The sequence below is a fragment of the Pan paniscus genome, chromosome 11 (assembly GCF_029289425.2).
Source record: "Pan paniscus chromosome 11, NHGRI_mPanPan1-v2.0_pri, whole genome shotgun sequence".
Classification (NCBI taxonomy): Eukaryota; Metazoa; Chordata; class Mammalia; order Primates; family Hominidae; genus Pan; species Pan paniscus.
Genome location: NC_073260.2, coordinates 111,997,520 through 112,016,444, shown reverse-complemented (window position 1 = coordinate 112,016,444; position 18,925 = coordinate 111,997,520). Strand labels below are relative to the sequence as shown.

General features: G+C 35.2%; 1 protein-coding gene across 2 annotated transcripts in view; it reads left to right on the top strand.

Moving 5' to 3' along the window:
* TYRP1 (tyrosinase related protein 1) overlaps positions 1–18,925 on the top strand; it is a 1,170,479-nt gene that overhangs the window by 979,209 nt on the left and 172,345 nt on the right. For both annotated transcript variants that reach the window (XM_055092134.1, XM_055092135.2), the window contains exon 6: positions 10,886–10,929. The gene's annotated coding sequence lies outside the window, so the exon portion shown is untranslated. The remainder of the gene's footprint in view (positions 1–10,885; positions 10,930–18,925) is intronic.

Here is an 18,925-nt window from a genome sequence, read left to right as displayed (position 1 = left end):
AGATGTTATAGGGTGCCTCCAGAGGAGACTCACACTTAATATAGCACACCATGAATCACTGTTTAGTACACTTACTCCCTATGCTGGCCAAGGAATTCCTATCCCGACCAGACCTCTAGCCCTCCCTGGAGATAAGAATAGAGGTACTACAAATCAGCTGCAAATTAGTCCATCTTTACCTAACATCAGCCTTTAATTGTTTTACTTTTGCATCTATTTATATTATTTATTATCCATTATTTGTAGGACCTGGGGCCAGAAAACAAATAGAGGCCCCAAGTAAATGATCTGACTCATTCTTTTACTACCTCTAAATATTCCAGCACTAGAGGGAAACTCCAGTGCAGATCTCTGGCCTGTGAATACACTCAGGCGTAAGAATGTGAATGGCATTGGGGCTGCAATGTCAGAGGATTGATCCAGGGAACAAGTAGGTTTAGGGTCATTTGAGCAGGGAACACTGGGGTCCCAGATATCCAAAGCGTGATATTGAAATTGTTAACTTCATATACTTGGTCCTGCAATTTCTTCACCCCATGAGGAGGGGCAGAACCCAAGGAGACCCTGGATGTAGCCCTGAAAAACACAAGGATTAAGGTAGGGGCTCAGGCACTCAGGTGCCTTAACAGTACCGTCTCTCTTCTATTATTATCTCTCCAGTATTAGCAGCCTCCATGACAACAGGGACTATGATAATTTTCTGTACTATTATGAGCCCAGTTTTCAGCATAGTGCATAGTGGGCACCCAATCAGTGTTGAATGGGTATATGGGTTAAAGAAAAACGAATGAATGGATGACAGAAGCGAAACAATTTCTGAGAATATAAATCTATATTGGAAATGTCATTTTCAGATGTGATATTGGAATATAGAACATGGTAAGGAATAAGAAGATTATAGATTAACATATAAACTCCGTTCTTATGAACAAACTGCTACTATTAATAGAGCTATTTATGTTCAAAGATTAAAATAGGGATTCACATCAGCTATATAACTTAAGCTGGTTGTATAATTTATCTCAGTGACAAAACTAATGAATTAGTGATATAAATGGAATATTAGATATAAAACTTAAAATTTCACTGCATGTTTTATTTAAACATGTGCAAATAAATGTTTAAAATGTGGTCCTAAATCAAACTGTAAATAAAAATATAACGCATAGCAGTCTGTAGGACTAAGGAGGGAAGGTGATTAAATGACCATGGGTATTCATCTTGCATGGAAAACAGGGGAAGCTTGAAATGGGAAGGACAGAGAAAGGCTAACTAAAGGAGAAGTAGAAAGAAACATTTTATCATAGTCTGGTGTCACCACCATCAATATTTATTGTGCTTGGCTACTCTGTACTTTGCATTAAAGTAGGTGCTATGAGTAACTGTTCTATCAACACTGGTGTTGCTGAATCATCTGAAACTGAATTGGGGCCAGGTAACAGAGAATTTGGTTGTCCTAAAAAGTTATTTTAGCTGTTTATAATGAACTGAGAAAAGTGAGCACTTCCAGACTAGATGCTGTTGCAAAGCCAAAATCTGTTTGCAACAATAATTCAGACATTTCAGGTTAAAAAAACCTAGTAAATGTTGTTCCTCTGTATTTTGTCTATGTCCATCTCCCTCCCACATTTTATTCTCATGAGGAATTGGTTGTTACCTTTTAAAATCGTATCAGTGAATGAAATTTCAACAACCCCAAATTAAGCTTTCTCTACTGACATCTTTCTTCCATATTTGTTTATCCTTATCTATCGCAACTTTGTTTTGTGTCTCAGTCCAACTCCCATTTTGCTATTCCTTAGATATTTTGCATTCACCTACAGAAAAGGGGAAAAAAGATTCCCTGAAGATATTCATTAGATTTTTATTCATTTTTCAAGTATTCAACACAAATGTTTTATTCTATTTCAAATTGTAAATGTCAGGAGCCTAATACACTATCCCTAGTGAAATATAATCAAAGATTTTTTTGTTTGTTTCTTTTCTTTTCTTCTCTTTCCTCTATGTGGCTTTCTTGATTTAGCTCTTTTGCATGAAGGATTCACACAACCTATACACTGCCCATCCAGTTCCTCAAGTTTCAGCTCACACATTCCTCTCAACACAAAACTCGTTTTCCTCTTTTACTGCCTTTTACCACACTTACTGTTCATATTTTATTTGTCCATTGAACTTTGATTACCAAGTGACTTCCCTTTTACTTTTGAATTATGTTTTTTCTTCATTATTGTTCCCATGTGCATTATTTATCTTTCTGTATTATAAATGTAGTTTCACTAATCGGATCATTAGCTACATTTTGTCAGAAACCTTACCTCCTACTTCTTATTCCTGCATAATGCAGAAAAAGCTGTAAACACAGTAGCAAATCAGAAGTTCTAAATTTTGACATTTCAGTTACCCACACGTTTGGATAATGTTTTATATTTTGAAACCTGATTATACATAGTCGAGTTTACTAAATCCCATAACAACCCTTTAGATAATCAGTCACATATTAAGGGCGACAGAAAAGAATTCTAGAAAGACTATGTTACACAATAAGGGAAAGGACAAGAAGCAAACCAAAGTCATAAGACTCCAAGGACAGGGACCTTTCTACACTGTTAGAGAAAACACAGAAACTATATGTTCTGATATTAGGGTTGAACGTGTAAATACCAACACTGCAGTAATGATGTTTAGCCAGCAATTCACAGATGAGCACCCTGTGAGCAGATGAAAATAGCATAGCTAGAGACGGGGCAGCATCTGTGTCATTATTACATACTCACTTTGCAAGGTACACTGCATCTGTGCTGGCTTTAAGGTGGTTTTATTAATACACTAGGTGATAGATATATAAAGCATAAAATTCATAAAATGCAAAAAAAAAGAAAAGTCACACCAGTGGAAAAAAACCAAAAACCTCTATGTACACGGTTTATATATCCACCCAAATGTTTACTTATTCTCTTCTATGCATCTCCTCTAAATAGCTATGAAGATGGATATGCTTATTACAAGAAAGACTGTAGGTATATTTGGATATGGGAAAGTACAGTGGCCACATAAAAACTGCATGATTTATAAAAATAGAAAACTTATTTTTCACCGATGCGTGTTGTAGGATTGAATGGTCATCACTGTTTTCTCTCTCCTTGATAGAGGCTGGTGCTGCTCTCCTCATTTAACAGATAATAAAATTACGATGTCTCAGGTGATAAACAAAACTAATGGCACAAGTAGAAAGGAGTTTGGACCATTTAACTGCCAGTTGACCAATTTTACTATAAAATAAAATTCCACTTTGGAGGATAGCATCCTGACTCAAAAGCATTTGTATGAGTTGATATCTCTCTTTTATGCAAATATGATTGGTGTCAGGTCAAGCAAATAAACAGTCAAAACATACTGTTGTCTCTTCTGACTTTATTGAAAAAAGTTATTTTGCTAATAAAGATTTTCTTATTTTTCCATAATTCCAAGGTTATGCACTTGAATAAAGGAAATGCATTTGTTTGATTGCCCTTAAAATATTCAAGGTTTAAACCCTCTCGTGGAAAACACTTCCCATTTGAATCTACAGACAGTTCTCTTTAAAGATGTCCTTGATTAAAGATAACACATAATGATAAATGGATGTTAAATTTCTGGTGAATGTTTCATTAACTTTGTATTGCTATTACGTTAATGCCAGCAATCATGTTAAGTTTCTGCCTGATTATCCATCAAAATGCTATATACCACTTCTTCATTGCTAAGGCCCCAGAACCATTCTTTACTAGGTTCATTACATCCTTTTCTATTCCTTGTTTGGCTTATCTCTAAGTTTTAAACTTGTTTATTGTATACATCTCCTAGTACATCCATTTGCTTGTTTTATTCTATAAATTTCTATCATCCAATTGACTGTAGCTTCATATCCCTATACTCTATTTCTCATTCTGCCTTTGATGTCATGTAAATGCTACTTATAAAAATCAAAGCAGAGGTTCAATGTCTTAGCAGAACTAAGCTCGTAAAGCTCTGGTATGCTCACTAGATAAATTTTAAGTTGAGACACATACATAAAATTAAGTTAAGATACTTACGTAAAATTAATAATATACAGAAAAGCAAGCAAAGAAAAAACCAAATACACGAGTGATTTAATTAAAACTGGTAATATATTTGGTAAATGGTATGTCATATATATATATATATATATATACACACAGACACACATATATTCATATTTCTTTACGTGTATCTATATATCTTTAAATCTATGTAGACAGCATATTTTTGCTATAGTTTTATTTTCTTTCGTACCTAGGAATTTTCATATATAACATTATGTACACTATTTTGAATTTTCTTTTTTATTTGGCTATTTATCACAAACATTATTCCATTTCAATAAACATTGGCAATGTCATATATGCCATCATCTTACTGGCCTCTTTTTAATTCCTCAAACATCCCAGGCATATCTATTCTCAGACATTTGAACTTGCTGTTTCCTCAGCCTTTGCTTCTATTTCCCACAAATAGTATCATCCCTTGGTCTCTCGCTTCATTCAGTTCTCTCTCAAATATTGCCCTTCAGAGAGGCCTTCCTGGAGAACCTGGTATGCTATCCATTCTTACTGCATCCTTTATCACAACAACTGTATACTCCCTGACATTATATATTATTTATATCATGTAATAAATTTCTATTGCTTTATTTTTTATCTCCCCACCAGAACGTAGGCTATACAAAGGCACGGGATTTGCATGTTTTGTTTACTACTCTCTCCTCAATGTTTAAAAAGTTTATAGCACATGCTAGAAAATCAATTTTAAAAGTCAATGGTTGCATGAATATTATCCCAATGCACGACTCCAATAATAATTCATATTAATAATCCGATGATTTAGTTTTTTGTAAAACTTCCCAGATTGTCTTCTAATGGAAGGTGGAATAAATTCCAACATCAAATCCAATTAGCAGCCAATCTCCCCACCTTAACAGTACTCATCTATGATGGTAATTAAAAAGGGTAAGCACATCTGTCCCAGTGAAATTTCAGGAGGTTTTCATTTTGTAGTTACCTAGTTTATTGTTCCTAGATAACTTCCTAGAGGGTAGACTGTAAATTTATCCCTCAACTACATTGATAGTTGTAGTTATTTTTTGTAGGTTGCTAGGCTCAATTCCAGTCTTCATATACGTGTTTTATTATGTATTATTCTTCCAATATTTTGCAAGGACCTTAAAGACAGGTATTATGGGATTTTTTAAAATGTCGTTACATGGTTTTGTTGATTTTTTTCCTAAAAATCTCATAAGGTAATATAAAACCCTCAACAATTATTTAGTCATTTATTTGTTGCTTGCTAATTACCCCAGCTGTGGATTCTAATGACCAAGTAAGCACAAAAACAGCAGAAGTTAGAAGATAGGGTATTTCAGCGGAGGACTTCAGGGAAGTTTATGTTGATTAGTAACAATTATCTTGCTAATATATATTTCTTCTTATGCTGAACTATGTTATTCGACTCAGCAGAAAATTTTTATCTATTATTCATAATAATGTGCATTAACAAATTTTTATCCCCTTAGGCATGAGGCAGGATTCTTATAACTACAAACATGAGGAGTGAGGCTTTATGTTACTCACTAAGTTTCTGGAGGCAAACTCATTGGGTTCAGAGTCCACATTTCTATATGACTATTATTCAGAAATAATAATCTTATTGATTTATGACCTTGAACAACTTAACCAAACACTAGTCTATGTCAGTTTCCTCATCTATAAAATAAGAGTATTTACATTTCTTATAGGATTGTTAAGAAGACTTAAAATGAATAAAGTATTTATAATAAAATGATTTGGAATAAAGTGCTTAGGATACAAGTACTTAGAACTAAGTACTTAGGATAAAATATATAAAATACTATGCTTGAAATAGTGTTTGCTATTATATGTTAAAAAGTAAATGTCAGTGATTATTTAAGTTGACAGGAAACATGTTTGCATTCTCAAAATAAGTTTAACAGTAACAAATGTTATTTGCAATATGTATATAGATTTTTTAAATGAGGACTTCGAGAATATCTGTGCATCATCCCACCATTATTGTATCTCATTTATGAAAAAGAATCAGTGAAAAGCCCAGAGAAAAAGAAGGTGAATCCATGTAAAAGCTGAAAGAAAAAAGGGAGAGAAATATAGTAAGAACCAAGTGAATAGGGGCTAGATAAATAAAATCTTACAGAGAGAGGGTTAGGCTATTTGGCAAAAAGAAGCTTAAGAGAGTGTTGAAGGGAAACTAGGTAAAGATAACTGGGAAAACGAACCATGAAATTCAGGAAGTATTGCTAGAATTCTGATTTAGATTCTTTTTAACATACTTCAGGATATAGGAGTAAATTATAAAAGTTGTTCTCACCCTACCTGTTGTTTTGCACAATACTCTAATCTAGGACAAAACCAAGTAAGTCTAAAATATCAATAGAGTTTCCCTAAATTATTTATAATTGTTGAGCTGTCACTACATGCCATATAGGTGAGATAGTAGATAAGCAACAATGTGCGTGGACTGCAATAGCACTTCACGCCTTGCTCCAATCCAAGAGCGTAAAAAAACTAGATAATGGCAAGACATATTATAAAGCTACAGTAATCAAGATAATAAGGTATTGGTAAAAAATAGACAGATCAATGGAACAGAAAGGAAAGCCCAGAAACATACCCGTATAAATATTGTCAAATAATTTTTGACAAAGGAGCAAAGGCACTACAATATAGAGAAGACAGTCTTTTCAACACAGGTTGTTGGAACTACTGGACATCTACATACATAGAAAATGAATATAGATACAGATTTTAGACCCATCACAAAAAAATTAAGTCAATATGGGTCATAAACCTAAATGTAAAATGCTAAACAATAAGACTCCTAGAAGATGACATCAAAGAAAATCTGTAGAACCACGGCTTTGTTAAGTACTTTTTGGATGCTACACCAAAGGCACCATACATGAAAGGAGTGATTGATAATCTGGATTTGATTAAAATTAAAAACATTTGTTCTGTAAATGGCATCATGAAAAGAATAAAAAGACAAGCTGCAGAGTGGGAAAAATAATTGCAAAACACATATCAGATAAATGACTATTATCTAAAATATACAAAGAACTAGAGCTAGAAGAGGTCAGTTAATGTTGTTTAAGGAAAGAAGCTACCTCCATAACATAAAAGTACAAAGTGAAGTAGCAAGTGCTGATGGAGAAGCTACAGCAAGTTATTCAGAAGACCTAGCTAAGATCATTGACGGAAGTGGCAGCACTAAAAAACACATTTCCAATGTAGATGAAACAGCCTTATATTGGAAGAAGATACCATCTAGGACTTTCATAGCCAGAAAGTCAATGCCTGCCTTCAAAGCTTCAAAGGAAAGGCTGACCCTCTTGTCAGGGTCTAATGCAGTGGTGATGCTAATTTGAAGCCAAAGCTTATTTGTCATTCTAAAAATTTTAGCGCCTTTAAGAATTATGCTGAATCTACTCTCCCTGTGCTCTCTAAGCCTGGATGACAGCACATCTGTTTACAGTGGTTTACTGAATATATTAAATCCATTGTTGAGACCTGCTCAGAAAAATAATATTTCTGCATCTCATCAACAATATATTTGGTTATCCAAGAGCTCTGATAGAGATGTACAAGGAGGTGAATGCTGTTTTCATGCCTGCTAACACAGCATCCCTTCTGTAGCTCACAGATCAAGGAGTAATTTTTGATTTTCAAGTCTTATTATTTGAGAAAAAATATGTAAGGCTATATAGCTGCCATAGATAGTGATTCCTCTGATGGATCTAGGCAAAGTAAGTTTAAAACCTCTGGAAAGAGTTTAGCATTCCACATGGCATTAAAAACATCCATGATTATAAGAGGAGGTCAAAATATCAACATTAACATATATTTGGAAGAAGTTTATTCCATCCCCCATGGATGACCTTGAAGGGTTCAAAAGTTCAGTGGAGGAAGTTATTGAAGATATGGTAGAAATAGCAAGAGATCTAGAATTAGAAGTGAAGCCTGAAGCTGTGACTAAATTGCTGCAATCTCATTATAAACTTGAACAGCTGAGGAGTTGCCTCATGAATGAGTAAAGAAAGTGGTTTCTTGAGATGGAAACTACTTCTGGAAAAGATGATGTGAACATTACTGAAACATCAATAAAAGATTTAGAATATTACATCAATTTGGTTATTAAAGCCTTGTCAGGATTTGAGAGGATTGTCTCCAATTTTGAAAGAAGTTCTATTGTGAGTAAAGTGCTATCAAATATCATTGCATGCTATAGAGAAATCCTTCATGAAGGGAACAGTCGATTGATGCAGGAAACTTCATTGTTCTCTTATTTTAAGAAATTGCCACAGTCATCCTAACCTTCAGCAACCACCACTCTGATCAGTCAGCAGCCATCAGCATGGAGCCAAAACTCTCCACCAGCAAAAGGATTATGACTCACTGAAGGCTCAGCTGATCATTAGCATTTTTTAGCAGTAAAATCTTTTTAATCAAGGTATACATTGTATTTTAGACATAGTGCTACTGAACATTTAATAGACTACAGTATAGTGTAAATATTACTTTTATATGCACTGGGAAAACATTGTTACTCGCTTTATTGCAATATTCACTTTCTTGTGGGTGTTTTGGAATAGAAACAACAACAGAACCGAGGTATGCCTGTATTTATACTTTTGAATACAGAGTTCTTGCACATATTTATCAAGATTTATTTCTGAGTATTTAAATAATTACTGTCTCAACAAATGAAGAAAAGTTACAAATTGGTTTAATAGTGAAAATTGTAAGCTAGTTCTGGGGATTCTCAAGGTGTGGACCCTGCTTCTTCTGAGGGCAGTCTGCCTCATAACATGCCAACATAACTTATTGTTGGCATATAAGCAGATTCCAGTCTCCTTCAGTCAAAAGACAGAAAAAGCAGAAGACTATGCCTGGTAGCCCAGTATTTAATTATAAGAGTAGCAGAGCTCAAGAGTAGGTTAAAATCTCAATGCAGCCAGGTCTGCTATGCTGAGATTAAAGCTATGATTAGTAAAGAAAAGTACTCTGGGATGTGAAATGGGGACATTTGGAATACACTTGAAAATATTGAAGCCCCAGAATCCCCTTAAGTGTCTGGATGCACAGAAGTGGCATACTCCTTCTTTTGAGAGACTAGTGCTCCATTGTTGCTTGAAGTCAATGGAAAGTCCTCTGGCTTGTAAGACAAAATACCTGTTCTCATGATTTGTCCCCACCTGCCCTCCTGGTCACCAGATCTATAACCATTTCACAACAAAACTGAGCTAAGAAAATGTTGGCTTTCTAAGGGAAAGGGGGAAGGGCTTATACCTTATATGGAGCTGCAGGATCTAGCTTAAATTCACTGTCATGAACTAAGACGTGTACAATTAAACTGGATACTGAGGGTGCTGGATCAAGGGAATGGAATGGAATGCATATTACAGCAAAGACTGCAAGAGACAGTGCTAATACTTTGCAAGGATAGCCCATAGGAAACTTGGAGCAAGAGATGGTCCACATTAAGTGACTTATAAATTCTGAAATTGTTATAGTAGATGGGGAAGAAAGAAAGAAACAGACCAAAAAGTTGGGTTTGCAAAACTAGACAATATTATATAAGCCAGAACATCCACAAACTGACAAAAATGGATACTTTTTATTAGAGAAATGAGAAATGTACTAATAGTGGGGAATAGTAGTTATTGAAAAGCTTAGTGGTAGCTCTCCTCCACAGGCCAGCAATCACAGCAGGCGATACCATTTCAGAATTAGGTTCATTGACAGCAAGGGTATGATAGAATAATTATAGAAATCAGATGGCAGATCTTAATTCTAGAAATAAGATTTGTGAAATTAATATAAGTGGCAAAGTTAGAGTGGCAGGCAAAGAGACATGTCTCCACCCAGATATGAAGATGGTTAATTAAAAAATTGTGTTAATAGGGACAAAATGCCTGGAGAGGCAATATGAGTATCAAACCATAGCAACTAAGACAAATCAAGGATGGATTATTAGAGGCCAAAGGAAGCCACCACAATAAAAGCCATAATCAACCTTCAATAAATTGTGGGTGAAGTATGAAATAGAGGTTGAGGTCTTGTTTTTCGTATTAATTTCCCTGCCTAACTTTCCATTCTCATTTTTTCCCATTTTTTCTTTCCAGCACAAAGAATTGAAAATACTGTTATGCCTCCATTAAATTATGATGCCACCATTACAAGAAATCCATTGACCATATATGTATAGATCTATTTCTAGATTTTCTATTCTGTTCCATTTATTTATATGTCTATTCTTATATTGCACTGTCCTGATTTTTGTAGTTTAAGTCTTGCAATGTTATAATTTTAAAATTTTTTTGACTATTAAAAATTAATTTTAAAAATAAATTTTAGCATCATCAACAATTTTGACAAATAAATATTTTATCAGGTTTGCACTGACTCTATAACTCAATTGTCAAAATTGACATTTTGACATTTTGACAATACTTGATCTGCCAATCCACAAAAAATGGGACACATTTTACAAATTTTTCTCAAAAATGTCCTGTCATTTTCAGTACTCAAGTCTTATACTTTTAAAATTAAGTTTATTCTTAGGAACTTATTATTTGGGAGCTTTTGTAAGCAATATTTAATTTGGCAATTTAAGTTTTTAGTATAGAGAAATGTAATGGATTTTGTGTAATGCTCTTGGTTCTTGTGCCTTTTAAAAATTTCCTTACTAATTTTATTATTTGTTTTGGAAAGTTCTTAGGATATTCTACAAAGACCGTCATATCTTCTGCGAATAAAGACAATACTGATTTCTGTTATTTTTATTCTTTTCCTAGGCTTATCGCATTAATTGGAGAATCCAGGACATTATCAAATAAAGGTAAGGAGAGTGAACAGCTTTGACTTGTTCCTCAGTCTCAGAAGGAAAGCAGTAAGTCTGATATTAGCTGTGGATATTTTGTAGCCGTCCTTTATCTGGTTGAAAAAGTTCCCTCTATTACTGGTTTGTTGAAATTTTTATCGTGAATGAGTGTTTAATTTTATCAAATGCTTTTTCTATATACAGAGAGATGATTTATGTTTTTTCTTTCATAGTTTTTTAATACAGTGAATTATATTGATTAGTTTTAAAATGGATTTTTTATTATTTTAAAGTTCTAAACTACATTTATTTATATATCTTAAATTTATTTTATTATAAAATTTAACATTTCATTTAAACATAAACGTGCATTTCTGGCCCTTTATTGGTCCTAATGCATTACCCTTTTTAGTATTGCTGGATTCAATAGTGCCATATTTTCGAATACTTTGTAACTTTTTTCATAAAAGATATTAATCTGCAATTATCTTTTCTCATAGTATCTTTGTTAGTTTTTGGTATCAGAATAATGCTGGCCTCATGGAATAATTTGGAAAGCCATCACTCCTTTTCTTTCTTCCTTTTTTTTTTTTTTTTTTAAATAAACGGCATCTCACTCTGTCACCTAGGCTGGAGTGCAGTGGCACGATCATGGCTTACTGCTGCCTAGACCTGCTGGGCTCAAGCAGTCCTCCCCCTCCAGCCTCCCAGGCAGCTGGGATTATAGGCATGTGCCACCATACCCAGCTAATTATATATATATATTCACACACACATATATATACACATATTGGATCCTGTCTCCCTAGGAAACTGCATAGTAGAGACAAGGTATCACTATGTTTCCCAGGCTGGTCCGAAACTCCTGGGCTCAAATGATCCTCCTGCCTCAGCCTCCCAAAGTGCTGGGAATACAGGCTTGAGTCACAGCACACAGACTATCACTCCTTTTCTACTTTCTGAAAGTGTTTGTATGACTTTATTTCTTCAGTGTTTGAGAGATTCACCAGTGAAGCCATCTGGACCTAGAGTTCTCTTCATAGGAACAGTTTTGATTACTAATTTAATTACTTAATAGATTTAGAAAAATTCATAATGTTTATTTTTTGTGTGTGTGAGCTGTGGTAGTTTGTGTCACCAAATAATTTATCCATTTCATCTCAACTGTCAAATTTATTTGCATTAAGTTGTTCACAATATCTTATTATCCTTTTATTATCTATAAAATATTCAGTGATATCACATCTCTTATTTCTGACATTCATCCATTGCTTTCTTTCTCTTTTTTTCCATTAATCTCACCAGGAATTTATCAAGTTTATTAGTCTTTTACAGATTCAGCTTCTGATTCTATTAGTTATCCCTATTTTATTTTTCTCATTAATTAATATTTGTTCTCATCTTTAATATTTATATTTATCTACATAACTTGGATTTAATTTGTTTTTTAAAAAAATTTTCTATGATGGAAGCTTAAATAATTGATTTTAAATTGTTTTTAATCAATTTAAATTGATTTTAAATTTAAATTGATTTTAAATTGTTCTTCTTTGCTAATATCATTTACTGATACAAATTTTCCTCAAAGCACCAGTTTAACATCATTCTACTAGTTTTTATAAGTTGTTTTTATTTTATTGTGGTTTGAAATATTTTTCTCACTTTTCTTATGACTTCTTCTTTGATGCATAGATTACTTAATGTGTCTGAAATTTGCAAATATTTAAGAAATGTGTTAGGCTGAATAGCTCCCAAAGATATCTGCATAATAATCCCTGGAAACTGTTAATGTTACCTTACATGGCAAAAAAAGACTTTGCAAGTATAAAGTTAAGGGTCTTAGATGGGAAGATTATCCTAGATTACCTGGGTATACCTTAATTGTAGTCTTAAGAGTTCTGTAAGATGAAAACAAAGGGAGATTTGAATACAGAAAAGAAGACAATGAAACAACAGAAGTAGATTTTGGAGTGATGTGGCCACAAGCTGAGGGATGCTAGCAGCCACTAGATGCTAAAAGAGACAACAAACAATTTCTCTGTCAGGAGCCTCCAGAAGAAACTAGCCTTACCAACACCTTGATTGTAAGACTCATTTTGTATTTCTGACCTCCAGAACTGTATGATTTTTTTTTCTGTTTTTAAAGCAAGTTTATGGTCATTGTTTTACAGCAGCAATAGGAAACTAATAGTGGACAGATACCTTTCAGTTATTAATTTCTAATTTGCATGGTTTTAGTCGAATTATATACTCTGTAAGATTTCAGTCTTTTCAGATATATTCAAATGTATTTTATGGGTAAAAATATGATTTATTTTGGTGAATATATAAGTCAGATAAGTCAGTATCAATGCATGAGACAGAATTCACACCAGTAATTGGGTATCTCCTTTTAATATTTTTCTTTTTCTTTTTATAAAATGTTATTGTATATCTGGGTTTGGGTTTCTTTGCTCTTACTGTGCTTAGGTTTAGCTAAACTTCTTGGGTCTCTAAATAAATGTGTTTTTTAAAAATAATATTTGGAAAATTTTTACGCATTATATCTTCAAATATTGTCTATGCTTCATTTTTATTCTCTTTTTCTTATGATTCCAGTTGCATGTGTATTAGACCATTTGCTGTACTTCCACAGGTCCCTGAGCCTTTAATCACTTTTCTTCAGTATTTTTCACTCTCTATTCTTCACTTTGAACAATGTCTATTGATGTTTTAGAGTTCACTAATCTCTAATAGTGCCAACAGCACTATTTATTCCTGCAGGGATTTTTAAATTCTGTTATTTAACCCATCTGTAATTTATTTTGCTTTCATAGCTAGAGAAAAAAAAAATCTTTTAAATATTTTATTTTTCTAGATGGCTGGTTATCTCAAGGCAATTTATTGAATTAGACAATAGTTTTCAAATAGAGCTCCACAAAAATATAGATGACACTCCTTTTCTCTAGAGTCTACGCATTGCTTCCATGATTTCAGATGTGCATTTCTGATCATGTCATTTCCCCAAAATTAACATTATTGTAAACAAAACCCATTTGCATAATTTGGTCATTAAATGCTTTTTATCTGGGAGAGTAAATAGTAATTGCAGTCCCCAAGGTAAAGTCTTATATGGGTAACCGGCAAAAATGGTGTCCTTTGTTTCTTCTATAAACAGAGAAATTGCATATAGCTAAAAAGAGTAAGTTTCTTAAGAAACTCAGGCTAATTTTTTATGCAGCTCAATTTTGGCAAAATGTAATATATCTTAATAAGTGTTATTTTTATCAGCCATTTATCATAAATTTATTTAGAACACTAAATTTTCTTGATATATGATTTTTAGGGTATAACTTATGTAACATGGTTATATATTCATCATTACTATTCATTCCCAAAAAAAGGAATGAATAAATAAAGACTGAACTTTAATTCTTTCTTTTCTCTGCCAATGTGTTCTTGAACCAGAAGTTTCTACCTCCAAAATCAATTCTTAAATTCAGGCTTTTGTCTTTCTTCAACTTGTCGTGTGTGTGTGTTCACATGTGTGCGTGTATGTGTGTGTGTATGTGTGGGTGTATATGTGTGTGAGAGAGAAACAGAGAGAGAGAGAGACAGAAAGAAAGAAAAAAGGAAGGAAGGAAGGAAGAAAAGAGAGAGAGAAAGAAAGAAAGAGAAAGAAAGAAAAAGACAGAAAGAAAGAGAGAGAGAGAGAGAGAATGAGAGTTTTTTAATGGGAGAAAAGTTGGTGGTCAGTCTTATATATTAAAAGGACTTGCAATAAACTAAAATCATGGTAGGTTTTAAAACACTACATAATAGTACTACCTGCGGGGGTCAGTAATAATATATTTTTTCTTGACCCAGGCACCCTTTTCTATTAACTATCCAAGGGAAATATATATATACCATAAAAAAATGGAAAAAAATTGCTATAGTATTTTTAGCTTAATATTGGTAATCCCTAATGCAGAACTTTCTAAAAGTTGTGACTTATATACAAAGACTAAGTGAAGGTTCATTTTCTCCCTACAACCAAATGTTAACCTTACCACAAAACAAGCAACAAGCAAAAGACATGACTGAGTTATGATGCACTCAATAGTTAAAAACATGAGGACTGAAGAGCAGTGTTGCAAGGATTTAGGCAAGGCAGTCCTTTGTAAATTTCACATAGTGGAGATACAAAGCAAAAGTAAAAACAAAAAAATTTTTTTGGAATTGCTCCGAGATAAGACCTGTGTCCTCTTACAGAAATAATCTTGTGCAGTATACTAAGATTCTCTTTTACACCACTTTGAATCTCCTTTGCCCCACTTCTTGTTCCAGCCACTGCTGCAGGGAACAGCTCCAAAGCTTGGATCAATTTTACCTAAGTGTAAATTGTCAGTACCTTTACCTCGGGCTCAAATCATGTAATTCTCATGTGTACCCTAGGGCTCCTCACACTGTTTCTCACAGGGTTTATTTTTCATTGGCTTAGTAGGATATCTGCCTAAAGTACTCAGAACTCACATGAAAGTTTGTGAAATTTAATACTCGTGTGGTTACCTTGACCAATGGAAGATGGAAACTGCCGCATAAATGCTTTCTCTTCTCTCCCCTGAGGGAGACATTTTGGGGGTACACTTCAGAGATTTCCTCAGAAAGGCACACTGGATCAAGAACTAGTCACCCATGCTGTTGGACAACTTGATAATGCATCTCCAAATTTGCTTTTTTCTTTGTCCCCTGTTTCTCTCTTACCTGTACCTCATTCCTAATCTGTGGAAACACATTGTTACATAAAATATTTATATATTATTTTTCATCTCAAGCTCTGCTTTGAAAGGAAAATCCAGCCTAAGTAAATAGAAGAAAAACTCAGTGGCGGTACCCTTTAATTTATCGCCACCACATACTCTAGGAAATACAGCACAAACCATGTTGTGGAATATGAGTCCATTAGATTAGCACCTTGCCTCTAAAAAAAAGAGCAAGAAGAACATGGGGAAAGATGCAAATTATTCCTCTTCATCTATAATGACTGTCAAAAAACCTAAAGTTTGGTGGAAGTAAAAATCCACTTCAAAAAAAGTCAAAGAAATGAATCATTAAGGTATGTAATATTAACTGTAAGTACTGCAAAAGTGTTCAGGCAAAAGGGACACTGACAGGATTCTTCCTGGAGAAGGCTTTATGGCAAAGGGGTTGGGTGTGTCTTGAAAAATGGTTTACATGAACAGAGACTAGAAGTTATTCTAGAATTGGAGTTTAGAATGAGCAAATGGAAGCATTTTATGCATAGTTGAAGAAATGTGCATGACAGGTGAATGGTGGGATTGAGTCAGAGAAGTAGGTTAGCAGTAAACTTGATCTGTGCTTCATTCCTGTCCTTTTGTAAGCAATCTGCCCTTCCTCCCGCATCCCTCCACCATCTATGAACATGCATGTTTTCTGCCTAAATTTGATTCACTTATGTGCTTCTGGATACTTGGTTTTGACTACCCATGAAGACTTCGCTCTTTGGTTATTATCTGGCTTCTTTCTAGGATCCTTACATTTTATGATTTTAGCATGTGTAAGGCTTTGGCACAGCTGCTTTAATTCTCTGCCACATACCAATTTTACTGCCTGAGCCAAGACTGTCCCTCCCTAAGAGAAGAAAAGAGAGAGTTAGAAATGTAAGGTGTAACCAGTTCACAAAGGGTCTCAGGCAAATTAGAGGAGGTTGGACATTATTCTTCAAGTATAGGTTCAATTTCTGGTTCCAGTTTAAACAACTCCTTTTATATAATAGCTTCCTAGAACTTAACAGATGCTTAAGGCAGGAATACGAATGAAGAGATTCAAGAGCTGTCGGACACATTGGCTCATACCTGTAATCCCAACACTTTGGGAGGCCAATGCTGGAATATCACTTGAGGTCAGGAGTTTGAGACCAGCCTGGCCAACATGGCAAAACCCCATCTCTACTAATAAATAAATAAATAAATAAAATTAAAAAATTAACTGTACGTGGTGGCTTACACCTGTAATCCCAGCACCTCGGGAGGCCAAGGCAGGCAGATCACTTGAGGTCAGGAATCCAAGACCAGCCTGGCCAACATGGCAAAACCCCATCTCTACTTAAAAAAAAAAAAAAGTACAAAAATTAGCTGGGGGTGATGGTGCATGCCTGTTTTCCTAGCTACATGGGTGGCTAAGGCATGAAAATCACTTGAACCCAGGAAGTGGAAGTTGCAGTGAGCCATGATTGCACCTCTGCACTCCAGCCAGTGCAACAGAGTGAGATTCCATTAAAAAAATATATATAGAGAGAGAGATTCAAGACCTATTTCTAGGGAGGAATTCACATAAATTAGTTAACAACTAGAGGTGGATAGTGAGTGTGTTAGGCAGTTTTTGTGTTTATATAAAGAAATACCTGAGACTGAGTAATTTATAAATAAAAGAGGTTTAATTGGTTCACAGTTCTGCAGGCTGCACAAGTATGGCACCAATATCTTGGCTTCTGTTGAGACCTCAGGAAGCTTACAGTCATGGTGGAAGGCGAAGGGAAGCAGCATATGTATTAGTCTGTTTTCATCCTGCTGATAAAGACATATCAGAGACTGGGTAATTTACCAAAGAAAGAGGTTTGTTGGACTCGTAGTTCCAGATGGCTGGGAAGGCCTCACAATCATGGCGGAAGGTAAAAGGCACATCTCACATGGCAGCAGACAAGAGAAGATCTTGTGCAGGGAAACTGCTCTTTTTAAAACTATCAGATCTCATGAGACTTATTCACTATCACAAGAGCAGCATGGGAAAGACCTGCTCCTATGATTCAGTTACCTCCCAACAGGTCCCTCCCACAACACGTTGGAATTCAAAATGAGATTTGGGTGGGGACACAGCCAAAGCATATCATTCTGCCCCTAACCCCTTCCAAATCTCATGTCCTCACATTTCAAAACCAATAATGCCTTCTCAACAGTCCTCCAAAGTCTTATCTTATTTCAGAATTAACTCAAAAAGTCCACAGTCCAAAATCCAAAGTCTCATCTGAGACAAGATAAGTGCCTTCAGCCTATGAGCCTGTAAAATCAAAAGCAAGTTAGTTACTTCCTAGATAGAATGGGGGTACAGGCATTAGATAAATACAGCCATTCCAAATGGGAGAAACTGGCCAAAACTAAGGGGCTACAGGCCCTGTGCAAGTCCAAAATCCATCAGGGCAGTCAAATCTTAAAACTCCAAAATGATCCCCTTTGACTCCATGTCTCACATCCAGGTCAAGCTGATGCAAGAGGTGGGTTCCCACAGTCTTGGGCAGCTCCGTCCCTGTGGCTTTGCAGGTACAGTCTCCCTCCTGGCTGCTTTCACAGGCTGGCACTGAGTGTTTGTGGCTTTTCTAGGTGCATGGTGCAAGCTGTCAGGTAGAGCTACCATTCTGGGGTCTGAAGGATGGTGGCCCTCTTCCCACAGCTCCACTAGATGGTACCCTAGTAGGGACTCTGTGTGGGGGCTCCTACCCCACATTTTCCTTCTGCACTGCCCTACCAGATGTTCTCCATGAGGTACCCACCCATGCAGCGAACTTCTCCCTGGGCATCCAGGCATTTCCACACATCTTCTGAAATCTAGGCAGAGGTTCCCAAACCTCAATTATTGACTTCTGTGCACCTGCAGGCTGGATACCACATGGAAGCTGCCAAGGCTTGAGGCTTGTACCCTCTGAAGCAACAGCCTGAGCTGTACCTTGGCTTCTTTTATTCATGGCTGGAGCATCTGGGATGCAGGGCACCAAGTCCCTAGGCTGTATACAGTGGAGGAACCCTGAGCCCAGCCCACAAAACCATTTTTTCCTCCTAAACCTCTGGGCTTGTGATGGAAGGGGTTGCCATGAAGACCTCTTACATGCCCTGGAGACATTTTCCCCATTGTCCTGGGTATTAACATTCAGCTCCTCATTATTTATGCAAATTTCTGCAGCTGGCTTAAATTTCTCCTCAGAAAATGGGAATTTTTTTTTTTCTATCACATTGTCATGCTGCAAATTTTCCAAACTTTT